The sequence below is a fragment of the Sapajus apella genome, unplaced genomic scaffold, assembly GCF_009761245.1.
Source record: "Sapajus apella isolate SASKATOON/1434 unplaced genomic scaffold, GSC_monkey_1.0 scaffold1, whole genome shotgun sequence".
In the NCBI taxonomy this organism is placed as follows: domain Eukaryota; kingdom Metazoa; phylum Chordata; class Mammalia; order Primates; family Cebidae; genus Sapajus; species Sapajus apella.
The window spans coordinates 81,605,560-81,625,444 of record NW_022436941.1 but is presented as its reverse complement, the minus strand read 5'-3'; the positions used below and the strand labels follow the sequence as shown (position 1 = coordinate 81,625,444).

At 43.1% G+C, this 19,885-nt stretch overlaps 1 long non-coding RNA gene across 2 annotated transcripts in view; it reads right to left on the bottom strand.

Moving 5' to 3' along the window:
• Positions 1–12,074, bottom strand: part of LOC116553205 — a 38,561-nt gene extending 26,487 nt beyond the window's left edge. For both annotated transcript variants that reach the window (XR_004269668.1, XR_004269669.1), the window contains exon 1: positions 11,308–12,074. This is a non-coding gene — a long non-coding RNA (uncharacterized LOC116553205). The remainder of the gene's footprint in view (positions 1–11,307) is intronic.
• Between the last annotated feature and the right edge of the window lie 7,811 nt (positions 12,075–19,885).

Genomic DNA, 19,885 nt, shown 5'->3' with positions numbered 1-19,885 from the left:
CTCAAGAATTTGCATGAGCCAGATTCAGCATCCCACAGGTTCCATTTATTTCTGAGACTAAATTTATTCCCACCCTGATTTCCAGAGCCTACAGATGCTCTAATTTGTTCAATCTATAGATAAAGTGGCTTTTCAGTTGCTTGCAACCAAAAAATCTTAGCTAATTTAAGAAGTCCCTCTTGACTAGAGTGGACAGGGAAGTCTTCATCAAAGAGGCAGGGCTAAAGCTCCCACCTCTGAACTTTGCTTCAATTTTTGAAAAAATTGAAGAAATAGACATGCCTCCCACTTTAATAAAAAGAATCTTCAGCTCTGGAAAACCTGGCCATGCTGCGCCATGGTCCCTTTAAATGTCTTCCCAGATGAAGAATGTTTAATCAGCTGAACAGAGCCTCTAAGCCCTGCAGAACCCAGGAGGATGTCAGCAGCTCACAGCCTTTCTCCCAAGAGTCTCGGCATCATTCTGTGAAACTGCACAGGGTGGAGCCCTGGCTTCTCCCTGGAGAGGAAGTAGCTGCAGGAATGCCAGATGTGGCATTCCCACAGCAGCTGGTGGAGGAGCCGTGTCTCCCAGCGTGAGGAGCAGCCGCAGACACCGAGCCCTGGAAGTTTGCCGTTTCACAGGCCAAGGAGAACTCAAGCTACTTGGGGCTTTAGGCAACACAGGCTGATAAATAGAGCACAGTTCGGATCTGATTCTCCCACATTGCCTTTGTTTCCTTCCACCAGTGTTTGGAAAACCTGTTTAAAGAGTTATTTCAAGTGTTTTTTCAAGCCTCTAATCTGTCTTCAAAAATATCCTGGAGGAGGAAATGAAGATTGTTTACTGCAAAAGACAAGGGTGGAATGGCCAGGAAAAGTCTCTTCAGAACACCTAGATGAAAGCCACAAATGAGGGGGGGAGAGCTTGGACAGAAGCCAGCCAGGACTACTGCCCTGCCTGGCCTGCAGTTTTTAGACTAAGGGAGTAACTGCAGTCCTCTGCTCTGTGTGAAGGCCAGGGGTGGGGGATGCGGTGGAGGAGAAGTGGGGGTGGAGAGGCCATAGAGGAAAAGGATGAGAGGGCTGGAGGTGGGGAAACCGGGCTGGGGAGGGGGGCGGCATGGAAAGTATGCAGCTCATCTTAGATCTTGTTTAATGTGTGGTTTCAGGCTGGTGAGGTAGGAGATGGACCTTCAGCTCTGCACCCAAAGTTGATTAAAATCCGGAAATTCTCCATAATTGGACCTCATTAATAAATTCCTCCAGGTTCCAGGAGGCTCTGTAGAGTAAAACAAGGGTTTGGAGAGATGAGAGCAACAGGAGGTTGTAAGATCCCAGACCTCGGAGTTAATTCCACTTAATCAGCCTGGAGAAACTCCACATCCACCAGGACTCACTGAGATCTCCCACCCTCTGCAGCAGGGCAGGGATTTTTCTCATTCACTTCTTCTTATTTTTTAACCCCTATTTCCAACATGAATAACACGCTGCCCCACAAGTTAGGACTAATGCTCCTCTTCCCTCTGGAGGACACTCAGCAGCCTGGGGAGGGGAGGCTTCTACCTCCCAGCCTCCACTCTTCATTTTGCCACCCATCATCTCCCACCACCCCCTGCTCTACCTGTTTCCTCACCTCCCACTTTTGAGAACATCTATTCTCAGTTGTTAGCTTGACCTCCAATTCACACATAATCTCTGTGATGTTTAATTTTATGTGTCAACTTGATTGGGCTAAAGGATGCCCAGATAGCTGGTAAAACACTATTTCTGGTTGTGTCTGTGGGAGTATTTTTGCAAGAGATTAATATTTTAATTGGTAGACTGAGTAAAGAAGATCATCCTCACCAAAGTGGCCAGTCATCACCTAATCCATTGAGGACTGACATAACAAAAAGGCTGAGGAAGGAAGACAGTCTCTCTGCTTGAGCTGGGACATGCATCTTCTGCCCTGAGACATCAGCCCTCCTGGTTCTCGAGCCTTTGAACTCGCACAGGGATTTACATTAGTACGATGCCCTCCCTGGCTTCTCACACCTTTGGGCTTGGACTGGAGCTACTCCACCAACTTTTCTGACTCTCCAGCTTATGTCCCACAATCATGCAGCAGATTGTGGGTCATCTCAGCCTCAATAATTATGAGAGCCAAATTCCATAACAAATCTCTTTCCATACATCCTATGAATTCTGTTTCTTTGCATATTCCAAATACAATCCCAAACCTTGAATTGAGACCTTAGCATTAGCTCATTGCCATGCCAAATCTTTAGTGATTAACAAGTGGCAAGCTTGTTTGGTTTGTAATGTATCTTTTCTCTTTACGCTAGTAGAAGTGAGCCTGAGCTGCAAAACACCCAACAATCAGATACGTCAGAAAGAAAGGAAGAAAGAAATGTAAATAAAGAGCCTGAACAATGCCCAAACTAGGGAGCCAACCTCCGAATAGGAGTGTGCCAGGGTTAAATGTAGGCTTTTGTCAGGGCTCCAAGTGGCTCATTCTCATAGCATCTATCTCTTGCGAATGTCTCCTTCCTTTTTTGAACACTTTCGTGAGAAGAATTACACAGGAATACTATGTGGCATGGAAGGGGGATTGCAGTTCAACCTCAAAAACCATCCCTAAGAACCATCAACCTCCATCCACATGCACACCAAGGGGGCTGGTCCTCAGCACCAGACTCACTCCCATCACGAGCAGTGTCTTCTATGAGATGTGACTTTTTTCATCTTGCAGGCTAGCTCAACCCCAGAGAAAAGGGAGTAGAGAAGGAGGGAGATGGGAGGAAGGGTCAACTTGCCAATGACAGTGGAACTTGAGAAGGTAGTCATCCCAGATGTGCAGCCATCTCCTTACCACACCCTTGATCCACGCCCATCTCCACACCCCAATTTCAATCTGGGGAGCATGAGAGCAGGCTGCCTCCTTCACTTCCAACTTTGCCTCTCTTTTCCTATCTTCTTGCTAGAGTGCATTTGGAATGTTCCTTTCTCTTCACTCTTCACCATTCCCTACTTTAACATCCCCTCATCCCATCCCAATACAGAAAATAAAAGGTTTCTTTGTGTTGCTCTCTTATGATTACAGAGAAATCTCAGGGGACCCAATACTGACATGAACTGGCCCAGTTCTCTCTACCTACCTTGGGAAAGAGTCCAGGAAACTTCAAAATCCTGCCCCTGGGGTTCCATTCCAACTATTTTACATTCTGGAAAAGTCAAAACTCTGGCGACAGGCCAGTGTGAAGGACTGAGGGAGGGATGAATAGGTATAGGTGGAGCTCAATGGATTTTGAGAGTATTGAAACCACTCTATATGATGCTATAACGGTGGGTACATGTCATTATATAGATGGTCCCGGACTTACAATTTTTTGACTTTATAATGGTGTGAAACCATTGCAATTTCAATGCACTTTGAATTTCCAATTTTGATCTTTTCCAAAGCTAGTGACAGGGTATATGAGATATTCAACACTTGATTATAAAATAGGCTTTGTATGTTTGTGTTAAATGATTTTATGCAAATGTAGGGTAATGTAAGTGTCCTGAGCATGTTTAAGGTAGGGTAGGTATATTAAATATATTTTCAACTTACAATATTTTCAACTTACAGTGAGTTTATCTAGACATAGCCCCATCTGAGTTGAGGAGCATTCGCACATTTGTCCAAGCCCATACAGTGCACAACACTGAGAATGAACCCTAATTAAACTATGGCTTTGATGTGTTAATGATGTGTCAATGTAGGTCCTTCTGTTGTAACAAAAATGTACCACTCTGGTGGGGGATGCTGATAATGGGAGAAGTTATGCGTGTGTGGGGGCAGGAGGCATGTGGGAACTTTGTACCTTCCTCTCAAAAAAGTGTTTTATGTGATAACAGATGATGCTTAACGAACGCTTGTTCTGTGCTAAATTTTAAAATACCTAATTCTGACCCAGGAATTGGTATGGCATCCCCCAGGAGGGAGGACGGTGCTGGGCATCATCTCTTACTTGCTACTTACAGCCTGGGCCACTCTTCACCCTGAACTGGGCTTTTCAGGGCTTGGCCAGGTTTCACCTGGAGTTTCACCCTTAAAAAGTGAAGGGTGAGGCCGGGTGCGGTGGCTCACGCTTGTAATCCCAGCACTTTGGGAGGCTGAGGCGGGCAGATCACAAGGTCAGGAGCTCCAGAACAGCCTGGCCAACAGAGTGAAACCCCATCTCTACTAAAAATAGAAAAATTAGTTGGACGTGGTGGCGGATGCCTGTAATCCCATTTACTCAGGAGGCTGAGGCAGGAGAACTGCTTGAACCCAGGCGGCAGAGGTTGCAGTGAGCCAAGATCGTGCCACTGCACTCCAGCCTGGGCAACAGAGCTAGACTCCATCTCAAGAAAAAAAGAAGGGTGGATGAAGAGGGGGTTCATTTTTTACTCCACATATAGTTATAACTTGGAATTTTACAAGAATACCATCATGTCTTTCTTCTATAAAAATACAATAAAGTAAATAGAGCTTTCCTATATTACTTAGTTAAGCCTCTGATTTCAGTTATAAACCAGATGTCTGCTTGAACCACTCTACTGTCGTGGATCCGTTACACTTGGTCTGCACTCCGCTTCTGACGCCTGAGATGGGCGAATCCCCTCCCTGTGATTTTCTTGCCTTTATTCCCCTTCATCCTCTGCTTTGGCTCTGCTGCGTCAATGTAGCCCCGTACCAGTGTGTCATAAACTCCATCCCCTTCTCTGTTTCTGCAAGAAACCCAGGCTCACTCAGTTTTTCATAAGTCTGGTAACTCCATGGGGAATTACGAGAAGGCATCGCGGGGTTGCATCCCCAGCTCCCCTGGGGAGTAAACTCCATTCCCTCCCACTGCCTGCCTTCCTCGACAGCCCCACCAGAACTCTCATGAATCCATTTCTTTCCATCTTCTTCCAAAGTAACAGAAGCTAACTCTAGTGGACTGAAACCAAAAGGGGAACTATGTTAGGATGAGAGGGTCTTAGGAAATCCAGATGGACCGTAAGATCCGCAGAACCCTGGCGTCTCTGGGCCTCTCCTCTCTATGAAATGGAGATGGCTGTGGGTGTGGGATGGTCTCTGTACCGGAAGCGTCCAGTTTGCCGTGGGTTCTCGGGAAATATTGATTCTCTTCTTCCCTTACGTAGGCTCGTGACTCCATGAGAGTGATCTTTCTACAACATCATGTGGCCATGCCGCTTCCTTGCTTAAAACCCTTCTGTGGCTCCTCGGCTAGGAGCAGAAGTCCTAGCTCCTCCATCTGCAGTGTTCTCTCTGCGGTTGTCTTTCTCTGCTTCTCCACCCATGCAGTGGGCTGTAGCTGTCCCTTGGCATCCAAGTGTCCAGGTACACAGAAAGAAAACTGGCGCCTCAGAACCCTAACCCCGAGTTCCTGGAAAGCAGCGTCAGACTGGCCCTTGTCTAACAATCTCAACCAGGAGGAAAGGGGTCTTGGCGCAATGAGTCATGCGAAAGGGGAACGATCCACAGCTAGGCCTGCGCAGGCGTGACCGCAATCTCGCAGGTGGCTAAGGAAAATTCCTCTGAAGATTTGATATTTGGGTATAGTTTCCAAAAGGGCATTTGTTTTGTTTTCACTGAAGGAAAACAAAGCACAGACTTTGAAATCAGATCCATTTGGTTTTGAATCTCTGCTTGGTCACTTAATAATAACTGGGCAGTGTTGAGAAAGCCACTTAACCCCTCTGGTCCTCAATGTCCTCGTGTATGAAATGGAGATGGCTGCCATTCACAGGGTGGCCGTGGGTGTCGGATGCTCTCTTTACCTGAAGTTTGTGGTGGGTTCTTGGGAAGTATTGATTCTCTTTTTCCTTTGCATAGGTCCTTGACACCGTGAGAGTGATCTTTCCACAACACCATGTGGCCATGCCACTCCCTTGCTTAAAACCCTTCTGGGGCTCCTCATATTCATCAGCATAAAGTCCTAGCTCCTCAAGATAACATAAAAAGCCCTGGAAGCGTTCTCTGCTGTCCCATCCACTCACTCCCCACCACTCCTGTGCCCCCACCGTGGAAACGACTTACTGTTCCCAGCACCCCTCGTCCCCTCTCTCCTTCCCTGTTCCTCTTTCTCACACCGACTCCCCAGCCTTGTCTGCCAATGGCTTCTCCTTCCTGGGGTCTATTTACTCAGGAAAATCCTCCTCAGCCATCACTTCCATCCACAATGTTGTACTCAGAGTCTCTTCCAGATGCTCCTGGTTAGAACCCTCCTCACTGTCCCTGAGAACCAGCTCAGACAGTGAGAATAGCCTTAGAAACTCTGCTTTGCAAGGCAGTCCAGTCCACTGCTGTCTTCTAGAAGGTTCTACCACTCCCATCCTAACTGGCAATAGAGCCAAAAATGCCTCCCCATAATTTTCACCCAATGGCCTTGGATTTCACTGTAGAACAACCCTCAAATTACCTGGAGCTTGAATCTTACTACCGCAAATCTATCCTTCCATTGCTTTTGCTGGACCTCAAGAGACGTGGTCCAGTGAACATCCAACATCCTGTAATATTCTCTGGTTTTTCAGTATTCTTCTCAAATCCTGGTGCTCTTAGGTGAGTTCAACCACCACCTCCCTCATTATGGATCCTACAGACCTAGGCAGCCTCAGACTGAGGGGCTTTTTTAATCCAGGTAAGCCAACCTGACTAGGTCCTGTGAGCTTTCTGGTCAACCATGGCCCCACCTAGCCCTTAGCATATGACCTGCTGTAGTGCCAGCAGTTCTCCCCACTCACAGACTTATGCAAGTGCCTAAAGTTACACAACAAGCCAAGGCAGAGACTAGGAGATGTCTCAAGGTTTATAATCTCTAGTTGAACGTGGTTTAGCAATTCATTTGTCCACATTCTTTGAATTCATGGCCTTATATATGTTAATAAGTATGGCTAATGCATATTGAAGGTTTACTCTGTGCCAGGATAGGCTAAGAAATATATGTGAGTTTTCTCATTTAAACCTCACAAGTCCTTAAGAGTTTTACCAATGAGGAAACTGAAGTTTAGGGAGATTAAGAAATGTAATCCGCTAGCTTAATAGAATGAAAGCTTTAGTTAGACATCAAATCAGTAAGGTCTCAGAGCATATTAAATATGACAGCTGTGAACTCCCATATTTCTTTTCTAAAAATAGGAATCTCCTAATTTTAAACCCCCCAGTGACCGGACTTGATTTCAAGTAAACACAGAAGAAGATAACTATGCCAATCAGGTGAAGTCTGGGGGTGCAGAGTACTAGCAAGCCCGCAGGGCACAGTCTTCTCAAGTGTTTCTCTAGGCATGGACAGGCCCCTCCTTACGAGACGTTCAGAAGTCCTAGAGCTTTTGCCTCACTCACTCACCCCATTTCTAACCCTGAAAGTGGTGTGAGAAAAGGTCTTGCAGCCTTGAAAACCTTCTGTAGACATTTGCTGCCTCTCTTACATTTATATAACAAGGCTCATCTCTGATTAATTAATATGATGACCTCCAGTCAATCTGGTGTCAGAACTTCAAACTGTGGTAAAACGTTATTTATTTATTGAACACAGTTGCTTAAAACCCTTCTGGGGCTCCTCATGTCCCTCAGCATAAAGTCCTAGCTCCTAAAGGTAACATAAAAAGCCCTGAAAGTGCTCTCTTTCATAAAAAACCCCGAAAGTCAGTAATAATTTCTTTTTATAGCTAAGCCATGAAATGAGAAATCGGCATTGTGTTAGGTCGGTTCCCAGGTAAAAGAGTGCTCATAAGCCTAGTGGCTTTCTGGTAACACTGATCCACCCCGGACTGGCGGCTAAAGAAGTTCTTCATCACCTCCCCTTGTAATCCCTGTACAATGAACAGAGCTTTGTCCACCAAACCTTTCACCCAGTCCTGGAGCTCAGGAAGACGAGAAGCTGTCAGCCAATGTTCTGGACAAATGCTCCCCATGGAATTTCTACTAATTGAACTCAGGTCTTGCCTTGCTTGTTCTGAAGCAGGATCAGAGATCTGACTGCTGACTGTGTGGCTTCCCAGAAGATTTGGAAACATGCTTGATGTGGGTATGGGATGGGGACAGGGGAATTCTTGTGGCCTGGGGGCAGAAGAGGGCTCCAAACACAACATTAGGGCTTGGCAAAACCCAAGAACACCATGCCAAGACCTTTTCCCTTCACTTTTAAGCCCATTTGCATTTGAAAGGGACCTTAGTCCTCATTTCAGGAGTGAGTACACATTAGTCATTAGTGTACAGTGATAGTAGCACTGGGGACTCATATGTAGAATGCCCCACCCCTTTTTTTCCTATTCAATTTATTCTTATCCACCAGAATCCAGTTAATTTCCACCAGGAATTCTCCATCAAGTCTAGCTCACAGTAACTACTAGCCGATGACAACATAACACTTGTTGCTAGAAAGGTATCCCTTGACATGTGCAGCCTATGGCATCTCTTGAAATTTTCAAACTATGTGTATTTATACATATATACAGACATGTGCATATTATAACTTTTCATGCACTTACTCAAAAACTGTTTACTGATAACCTACTGCTCCCAGACACTGAGCTGGGGACTAGGGAGATGATGGAGAAAAAGGTAAGCAAGGTCTTGACCATTGCAGACCTCACAGTGGGGAACTGTATGACTCGGTGACTGTACCCACAGGATTTTAATTTATGGAGGTGACTAAGTGATGACAGGAAGAGCCTGATGCTATTGAAAGAAGATATTTATCACTTACATCGCCCCAGAGAAGGCACAGAACACCGTGCAAGGCCACCTAGGGAGCACAGGTTTTGGTCAGGAGGCAGTAGCCAAGCAAGGAGGGGAAAGGCTGGGCTGGAGCTTTCACTGGGGTTTCTGCAGGAAAACTAAAACTGGTCAAACAGTTTAAGATTGGCTATTCTGCATCGTTCTGGCAGGTTTTGGGCTCTAGCACTGGTTTCCAGTTGTCTGATACCTGGCCCTGGAATGAATTAGGGCAGATAAATACTGGATTGGTATATGAGAGCTAAAGGGGCCACTGAGGGTATAGACACTATTGATCTATTTGTCGGTTTGCCAATGAAAAGCAAGCCCTTTGCTATCTGTAAGACAAACCCTAGCAGGGTCAGTCTCTCCCTGAACAGCAAAATTTTCAAGATGTCAAAACATCATAAAATTCAAAACATGTTTAAAAACCTGATTAATACACTGTATCCATCAGGGTTCTGAATGGACAACAGGACCTACTCTAGATATTTGAAACAAAAGGGATTTAATGTAGGAACAGAATGTTTACAAAATTACTGAAAGAGGAAATCAGGGTCCACCAATGGATAATTTATTTCAAGGGCATACAGTTCCAACTTGCATCTGGAAGTAGCAAAGATGCTCTGCTACCAACACTGCTGTCCTTCTAAAGTAACATATCCTCACAAAGCTGGTGACTAGATATGGAATACTGGTCTACCTGCCGCAATGGACTCAACTGTCTATATAGCCTTGCTTAGCAGGAAGATGGTTGAGTCATCAGCGTACAGTGATAGTAGCGCTGGGGACTCATACTTAGAATGCCCCTCTCTCTTTTTTTTCCTATCCAGTTTCTTCTTACCCAGCAGAATCCAGTTTATTTCCACCATGATTTCTCCATCAAGTCTAGCTCACAGTAACTAACAACCTACAACAATGTACTTGTTGTTAAAAAGATATCCAATATTATATCTATTTCTGAGTTTTGCAAGTGGAGGAAGGAGGGGACAACTGTGGCCGCAGATGTTTATGTTCTACACAGTCTAACACACAAATGAAATATGTGATAAACACACAAGACTGAACTGCCTCTCTGTCCTACAACTGATAGATTTTTGTGCCAGAAGGTTGTCCAGCTGACATTTCTATTCTAGGCTGGAGTGGTCTGTCTGTCTCACACTTTTTTCAGCTGGAAACTCTCTACTCTTCTTTGCAGATACAGCTCAAGCACTGCCTCCTCTGTGAGGCCTTTCTTCTTCCTGCTAAGAACTGGACACTCCGTCCTTCATCCTCCCCATGGAAGCAGAGGCAGACTCTCATCACAGCGCCCACCATACTTCTTTGCTCTTACTCCAGTGTCTCTCTGCTTGACTGTGAGACGCTTCAAGGCATTCCATGGCATGCAGTAGACACAGAATAAATGACCTTTGGATGAATGGGAAAGGCTGAGGCTCTTACCACAGACCCAAGATGCAGGTAGGGATTCCAATAGAGCGTGCTACACAGTCCAGTCATAGAGGAGCTGAGTGCGTGAGTCCTGTTTTCAATAAGGCTAAAATCTCAGACAGTGTTAAGACATCTTAGCTCTGGCACTGTTTGGGACAAAACACTGTAACAAATAATTAAATAAGAGTAACCCGAGCAGGGATTAGGAAGCAGAAGGAAGTTTAATATCTGTGCATAACTCAGAGATACCAGGTAGTTTCAGTTGCAACTAACAGAAACACAACTCAAATAAGACAAAGGAATTAAAAAAGAATATACTGCCCAACATAACTGAGAGGTCAGGGTGCTAGCTTCAGGTGTACCCGGGTCCAGCCTGTACCCTGTGTCATCAGGGGTCTGTCACTTCGCTCAGTTTTCCTCTTTAGCCTGTTTTCTCACACTGACTCTCCCCACGCGGTAGCAAAAATGATTATTTTTTCTTTTACTTTTCTCAACTTACACTGTACCCATTCATCAATCTCAGTAGAAATAGAGTCTCTTTCTAAATACTTCCAGCAAAATATTTCGGGATTGACTCTGGCTTGGACCAGTCTGGTTCCAAGTACCCCTCATCCAAGCCAGAAGAATAAAAGATGCAGGCTTCCATTGGCAGGTGCTGTGTTAACCCCTGAAACAGGGGGGCTCCATGGGTCAGATCAGCCACACCAAAGCCCATGGGCTGAGTATGGAAGGAGGTGGCCCTCACAGGAAAATCAAGGTGGTGTTACCAGAAAGAGGCATATAAATGGTGGGCATGGAAAACAACAGCTCTTTCTTGCAGTGGTTAACTAGTATTTTGCTATCTCCAAAGCCTCATTCTCATTTTGAAAGAGGCTTTCAACTACTCAAGAGCAACAGCAAAACTGCAGTCATTCTCAGGGTGCTTCTTGGATGGGCTACCCAATGAGATTGGTACAAAACAAAAAAATTTGACATCATTTCTAAGTTTCAGTTGAGACTGGGGAGAGAAAGGAAAAACCCATCAGTTTCGGGTCTTGAGTAGTAAAACGAGAGTGAGAGGGAAGCGGGGAAAACGCTTGGGATGTAAATGGAATGAACAACAGAAAATAATTAAAAAGGAAGTGGCTTCCTCTCGTTTGTCAGTCGGGCCTTGTGAGGAACAAGAGCGGTACCTTTTCTGGAGCCTCAGCTGCTCTGCTGCCTTTGCAGCCGCCTCCTTGGGAAGAATGAGGCCTTAACAACCAGCATGGTGTCAGGGCTGGCCTCCACCCAAGCCTGAACAGTGCCCCCATTGAGGGACCCCAGGGGCAGCCCTGGAAGCCTCTCCCTTCTCCTGCTCCCCTCAATGGGCTATTTGTGGGACTAACAAGGACTGGGAGACACACTGCCCATCTCCTCCGAGGCCCCAACAGCTGCAGAATTCTGCAGGAACTCCACAGGGCCCCTGCACATCCCTGCAAAGACACCAACCAGAGGATGCTGGATTCAGAAAGGGGTCTCCAGGCGCCTCCTGGATGAGGGAGAAAATACTCCTCAGTTCTTTCCTTCCTCCCAGGCCTTTCTCTCGTCTCCTGGGATAGTGACTCTCCACCCCAAAAATATTTGGTAGCCTGCCTTCCTGCAGCTTGGATACCCTCCCTGTTCTACCCTCCTTGCTGGCTGGGAGAGAAGAAAAAGGAGAAATAATCTTCTAAAGCTACGAGTTCATGATTGCAGCCATGTCCAGATATTTCATCTTCATTGTCCACTTTCTCTGCTGAGATAAAGTGACTCAGAGTGGAAAGTGGTAGCTAAAAAGTTCTTATCACAAACCAAGATCACAGCTACTGTTCCCATTGATCTTTTAATCCCACAACAACACAAAGGAGCAGTAACAGGCTGGGCATGGTGGCTAACACCTGTAATCCCAGCACTTTGGGAGGCTGAGGCAGGCAGATCACCAGAGGTCAGGAGTTCAAGACTAGCCTGGCCAACATGGTGAAACCCTGTCTCTATTAAAAATACAAAAAATTAGCTGGGTGTGTTGGTGAGCACCTGTAATCCCAGCTACTCAGGGAGGCTGATGCAGAGCATCACTTGAACCCAGGAGGCAGAGGTTGCAGTGAGCCGAGACCACACCACTGCACTCCAGCCTGGGCAACAAGAGCAAAACTCCATCTCAAAAAAACAAAAATCAAAAACAACAACAAAAAAGGGAACAGTAACAGTCATTTATTCTATTTCTCCTGAGCCCATTAGGTAACAATTATTAATTGCCTTGAGGAAACAGACCAGCATACTGTCTAGAACAGACAGGTGAGGAAGAATCATCCCTGACTTTCTACCTCCGTAGGATATAAAGGCTTGCTTGTATCTTTCCGCTTAAGAGATGCAGGTTGACCCCTGCCCACATCTCTCCTTCCAGGAGCATATTGTTGCACATGAAAATCCCATTCTTGTGATATTCCATGTTTGTTGGTCCAAGCAAGTGTATTCTGCATTAATAGAAGTATGTCCGTTTTGGTGGAAAATTGCTGAAGTGTAAGTGCCCTCCAGACATCAGGCTTTGTAAGTGATTGATTAACATTAGGGTGCCATGTAGTTGATCCTGCCCTTCCCAGAGTGACAACTGGGATAAAACGGAGAGGGAACAGTCCCAGGAAAAACTTGTACCTACTTTGCAATGCACAGAATCTGTAGGGGGATCTCATACAACTTAAACTTTGTTCCCCCAACAAAGAAGGTTAGGATCTAGCCTCATTCTTCAGGGTCAGGGGACTGTTTTCCATGCCAGTCAATTCCTCTTTTGAACAAATCTTACTCATTATTAGATCATTGGGGATCCTTTCTTGTATCAATTTCCATATTATTTCCCTTAAACATGCAGACATTCATCCCGGTCTTGCTCCAGTACTACATGCGCTCTAATCCCATAAAAACTTCAACCTTTCCGATGAATATTTCCGTACAGAAATCACTCATCCCTCCTCCTGAGCTTTTCCATTTTGGGCTAAATCATGGTTTTTGCAATTTCTGCAACAATTCCATATATGATACAGTTGCCTGATTTTTAACCAGTTGGTTGACTGTCTCCAGACAAACTCTGTTTTTGTGTTTTTTGTTATTTGTCTTGGACCCAATTAAGCGTATGGAACTCAGCTGAGGTTTGACCAGGGTTAAAGTACAGACAGGCCATTGCCATCCTCTTTCGGAGGATTCTACTCCCATGAATGCACTCGAAGACTCGACGCTCATTACATGGCACCCAACTCTTACTGGGCTTCCTCAGTGATAAAACTCATGAGACTTTTCACATGAACTTCTGTTAAGCCCGTCAACTGTTTTTTTTTTTTTTTTAACTGAAGATCTCATATTCATTTCTCATTTAACTTTATCCCCTTAGTTTCAGTTCATTGATCTAACATGTGGAGCTCTTTTAGGAATATTGATTCAGTTAGTAAACCCTCTCAAATTTATGTAATCTACAAACATCCAAATATGTCTTCTCTATTTTCATTCAAATTGTTGATGAAAGTGAAGACAAGACCAAAAAGCTCAGATATTCGAGACCAAATGTCAGAGACATCATCACATCCTGTTCAGAACCATGTTGATACAACAAAAGCAGATGCCAGCCGCTGACGAGTTCAGTCCTGCTTCCCAGCCCAGAGACACTTTTCATAAAAGAATACCATATTTTTGGACATAAGAAAGTATTCCTATATTTTCCTTAAGTTGATATTGGATAGGGGTGTTCAGTATTGCTTTTCATACTATGCACACATAGGATTCTGTGGAGGCAGGAAGAACAGCCTTTTACCCTACCTTATGCATTAGGTATCAGGCCTCTGATCTTTGAAGAAGGTTATTTTTTTATTAAAGCAGCCTTCTTTCAAAGTCCTATGTTTCCTTTCTAAGAGAGTTTCCCAGATTACAGCTTATCCAATCAATATGGCAATAAAAGACACATGAAAACCTTAGACCTGTATTTTCCTAGGGTTCTCTAAATCCTGCCCAAAGAGGTGCTGTTTTCATTTCCCAAGAAAAATAGAACCACTCTAAGAATTATTTGCAAAAACTAGCTGAAATTCTAAATTCAAGATCTAGCAAAGCAGATTTGATTACGAAGTTAAGACAGGTTTCAAGACAGAAGCTCTCAGTTTGAATACAGACACTTTTGGCAAAGTCATGTGAAAAATGCAAACACGTCTCAATCAAATGTTTCCCCTGAGCCACTTTCCAGCTTCATGTCTAACAGAGGTTGAGTGTGAGCTGAAGAATGGTTTAAATAATAACATGAGAATAAATAAGTCACTTATTTGGAGATTCTAACAAGGAGGGAAAGTCACTAAGAAAAAAGTCACAACTAAGTTTAGATTTTGAATTAGCTTCATCATGGGATGAGCAAGGAAAACCCAAGTAATTCTATTTATTTTAGAGTTCAAGCCCACCAGAACATTAATTTCTTTCCTATAAGATTCTATTACAAATAAGTTGGATCATAGCTCACCTTGCCATATTTCAGCCTTATAAAAGAAGACTTCCAGAAGGGATTAGCCTCTCTCTTTTCAAAACCCCTGTCATGTGTTCTTCTTGATTATTTTGCAGGAATTGTTCTGATAAAATATTATTTCCCTCCTCCAGGTCCAATGCCCAGCACCTTCTGACACAGTAAATCTTTCCCTCATAATATGTCCCCATTAATCCCTTCCTGTTTTCCCCTATTTGCTGTCAGAATGACATAACAACTGAATCCTTCATGCTCGGGGCCTCTCTTTTCTTCAGTATCCAAATGTAATTATTTGAACTGCAGGAAGTCTGGTGTCCATCTCAAGCTTCCAGAGGCTCTGCCATAGGAGGCTCCTGCTGGGTGGGTGCCAGTCGCTTACCTCCCAACCCCTGCTCCTGGATCCTGCCAAGCTTCTCAGCCCTCTTGCTCACCCTCACAGCCCTCCTTTCTTTGCACATACACTGTTTCCCTTCTTTCCACAAGGCACCACTAACATACAGCCATATTGTACAGGACTTACACTGAAGGTTTGGAAATTTTGGAAAGGCACAATACAAAATTGGACTCAGCATCACTGTGGCTAATGTCTATCCATAAGGAGTCCCTTCCTGGCCAAGTTACTGGACCTGCCCTCAGCATGGGATCTCTGGCACGCTTTCTGTCCTCTCTGCCACACTCACCCAGGGAAAACTCAATCTTCTTTAACAATAAGAGAGAAGAAGAAGAAAGAAAACAAAATAAACAAATGACCAAAATCTATAATAACTCAGCAATCCTGAAATGCAGACATGTCTGCATTCAGATTTGTTTTTGTTTTTGTTTTAGTAGCAATTCAAAATGTTTACCAAGCAAAAAACTTAGCAAGCAAAAAAATGACAATACAAATGCACAAAATCACTGCAGCATTTTTAAAAATCATAGCACATCTATATGATGTAATAGCATTTGGTTATTTAAGATTATTTGGCTTCCTGCATAAGGCGCAGCCTCTAAGCAGTTATTAGCAGCTTCTTTCAATGGTAGGAAAATTACTCATTATATAATGTTTAGGAAAATTAGGATTCAAAATTGTATGAAGTGTGACTTCAACTCCATAAAAAATCTGGAGGAAAGCATGCCAGATTATCAACAGGGATTAAAAAAATAGGGGTGATGGCTCTTTTATTGTTTGAGTTTCCCTGGGTTTTTAATTTGTTTAATTTTTTAAAATAACTCCAACTTTTATTTTAGATTCAAGGGTTACATGTGCAGGTTTGTTACATACATTTATGGCATAATACTGAAGTCTGGGATAGGAATGATCCTGCCACCCAAGTAGTGAGCATGCTTTTTTTCAGACCTTGCCCTGCTTCCTCTCTCTCCCCTCCAGTAGTTCCTAGTGTCTATTGTTCCCATCTTTATGTCCTTGAGTACCCAAAGTTTAGCTCCCACTTATAAGTAACAACATGTAGTATTTGGTTTTCTGTTCTTACGTCAATTCACTTAGGATAATGGCCTCCAGTTGCATCCATGTTGCTGAAAAAGACATGATTTCATTATTTTTCATGACTGTGTCATATTTCATCGTTTTCTTTATCCAGTTCACTATTGATGGGCACCTAGGTTGATTCCATGTCTTCGCAATTGTAAGTAGTGCAATGAATATGTGAGTACATGTGGCTTTTTTGCAGTACAATTTATTTGCCTTTGGGTGTATACCCATAATACAATTCCTGGGTTGAATGGTAGTTTTGTTTTAAGTTCTTTGAGAAATCTCCACAGTGCTTTCCACAGTGGCTGAAGTAATTTACATTTCCACCGACAACGTATAAGCGTTCCCTTTTCTCTGCAGTCTCACTAGCATCTGTTTTTGGCTTTCCTATAATGGCCATTCTGACTGGTGTGAGATGGTATTTCATTGTGGTTTTGATTTGCATTTCTCTGACGATTCGTGATGTGGAGCATTTTTGCACATGTTTGTTGACTGCTTGTATGTCTTCTTTTGAGAAGTGTATTCCTTTTGCCCACTTTTTAATGGGGTTGTTTCTTTGCTTGTTGAGTTGTTTAAGTTCCTTATAAATTCTGCATATTAGACCTTTGTCAGATACATAGTTTACAAATAATTTCTTCCATTCTGTAAGTTGCCCATTTACACCATTGATAGTTTTCTTTTGCTGTGCAGCTCTTTAGTTTAATTAGGTCTCACTTGTCAATTTTTGTTTTTGTCGCAATTGCTTATGGGGACTTAGTCACAAATTCTTTCCTAAGACTGAGGTCCAGAATGATGTTTCCTAGGATTTTTTTCTGGGATTTTTATAGTTTGAGGTCTTATATTTAAATCTTTAACCCATCATGAATTAATTTTTGCATATAGTTAAATGCAGGAGTCCAGTTTCAATCTTCTGCATATGAAGTTATTCCAGCACCATTTGTTGAATAAAGAGTCCTTGTTTATTTTTGTTGACTTTGTCAAAGATCAGATGGTTATAAGTGTATACCTTTATTTCTGGGTTCTCTATTCTGTTCCATTGGTCTTTGTGTCTGTTTTTGTACCCGGTACCATGCCATTTTGATTAATATAGCCTTATAGTATAGCTGAAAGTTGGGGATTGTGGTGCCTCCAGCTTTGTTGTTTTGGGGACTTAGGATGGCTTTAACTGTTCAGGCTTTTTTTTGGCTCCATATGAGTTTTAGAATAGTTTTTTCTATTTTTGTGAAAATGACATTGATAGTGTCATAGGAATAGCATTGAATCTGTAGATTGCTTTGGATAGTATTTGCCCATGTCTTTTAAAGCCCACTGGGTAACCATTGTCTTTTATGACCATGCAGATCATTAAGATTGACTTACACAGACACGGGCCTGGCAGATGCAAGTCTATTTTTAGGCTGGGGTTTACCCTAATCCCAGGGAAATATCCCCTTGCACAAGATTCAGCTGAAGCCTCACCCATGTAACTCTCCATGCCCCTACCCCATGTTCCCCTCCCACTGTGGAGTTGATTGCATTCTCCATGTCCATCCTATAATGCTTTGTATAAACCTTTTTCAGTCCTTCTCACATCTGTATCAGTCAGGGTCTCAGCAACCTCATACTGAAGAGAGTTTAAAACAGAGACTCTTTATAAAGAGGGATAGTAACAGAGCTCCTCTTATTTGCCCTGTGGTATGCACTAACTTTTGTGGTCTCCATACCACAGGGCAAATAAGAGGAGCTCTATTACTATCCCTCGCCGGGAAAGGTAAGCAGAAGAAGTAGTTCTCAGAGCCTGGAGGGAGAAGGAGAGGTATGCTTGACAGGAGCCACAACCTTGATTAGAGGAATGCAGACAGTCTGGAGCAAACCCTCAGGAAAGTAGCCACTGGAAAAGCCCTGCGTTTGGCTCTTCCTCCCTCCTTCCAGTTATCTGCTGGTGCTGAAGGGAACGCCAGCCGGAATCCAGGGTCGAGAGAGACCTTTCCTGTGGTCCATACGGGGCAGCCTCCAAAAGAAGAAAGTGGACCTGGAGAGGCAAACCACAGATCGGCCACAACAACACACTGTCATGATTGACTCGCAGGCTTGCCAAGTGTCTGCTGCCGGAGAGATTCTTTTTAATTTTACAAAACACTAGAGCTCAAGGCTGCATCGTCTGTACTTCAGAACATCCAGAGCCAGCTCCAGGCCGTCCTCTCCCTTCTCCTGAGGCGGCCCTTGCCACATCCTTCCTGCTTTCTACATCTTCCCTCCTCCTTCATGACCCCACTTCCTCCCAGGCTGGACAATACCCTTCTTCCGCCCTTTTTCTCAAATCAGCATACGTTCAAGGGTTATTGTATGTATCAGATTTCTACCTGAAGAATAATGGGTAAAGGCAGATGAAAGGCAACACAGAGTAACGAACAACTTCAAAACCCTTATTAGATATCTCTTTCATAAATATTCACAAACTATTCTCCACTATGAAGAATTTCTCAGCTATGTACCACCATCTTCCAGAAACCAAGGCCCCTTCCAGGGCCTTCTCTTCTCCTTCTATTGACAGTCTTCTAAAACCCTAAATTCGGTTCTACTCTTCTTTGTCTAAACCTTAGTATTACTTTAATATTTATATTTTAGTATAGTTATATTTTAATATAAAATATAAATATTAAAATGGAGAAAGAAGGGGAGGGATGGTTGACAGGAGCCACAACCTTGGGTAGAGGAACGCAGCCAGTCTGGAGCAAACCCTCAAGAAAGAAGTCAAACGATGACCAAAAGATAAATTCTTATATTTTAATACGAAATTAATATTTCATATTAAAATATTTTACTATGTTAATGCAATTGTTTTCAAAATCAAATTGGCAAGCTTTTTTAATGTTGCTTTTTAAAAAACTTCTTTTATTTCAATAGGTTTTTGGGGAACAGGTGGTGTTTGGTTACATGAATAAGTTCTTTAGCAGTGATTTCTGAGATTTTGGTGCACTCGTCACCCGAGCAGTATACACAGTACCCAATGCGTAGTCTTTTATCTTTTGCCACCACTTATCCTTTGGTGACAATGGCCTGATGGTACAGTTTGAAGTTCGTGATGCCTTCAGATTTGTAATAAAAAATTATTAATATTAACTATAATTAATTGCAATTGGTTATAATGCAATTAATTATATTATTGTTTTAATATTTTAATATTATTTTTATTTATTAATATTATTGTTTTAATATTTTATAGTTTAATATTAAATTAATATTAAAATTAAAATATTCTAATATTTTCATGCAATTATTTTAGAAAATCAAATTGCAAGTTTTATAAAGTCTTAATAGAACCAGGGCCAAGGTTAGGGAGAGGAAAGTGAGGCAAGATCACAAACACATGCAGGATCAGACCCTCTCTTTACTCTAAATTTTCAGCCTTTGTTCATCAGGGATTTTGTTTTCACTAATTTTGATTTTTAAAACTCTACTTTAGGGTGTGGTTTATCTTCATCACCAAGTTTTTTGCATCCTCTCCATTCAGCCTTTTTTTTGTTTGGCATCCCAGGCAAGTGCCTCCCTCAGTATCATTTAGTTTTGGCCCTGCCAGTTGAGGGGGCTCAGGGGAAAAGATTTATCTTTCTATATTAAACACATTAGTTTAGATGCTCTTCCAAACCAAAACATAAATTATTTGCCCAAGCAGAATTTTGTCTTCAAACTCCTGCCAATTTTGAGAAGAATTTTTTTTTCCTGTTACCCCTGCCTCATTAGGCTATGAGATCCTTCAGGATAGAAGATGATGCTATATCTGCTTCCATAGCCCCAGCACCCAGACTTG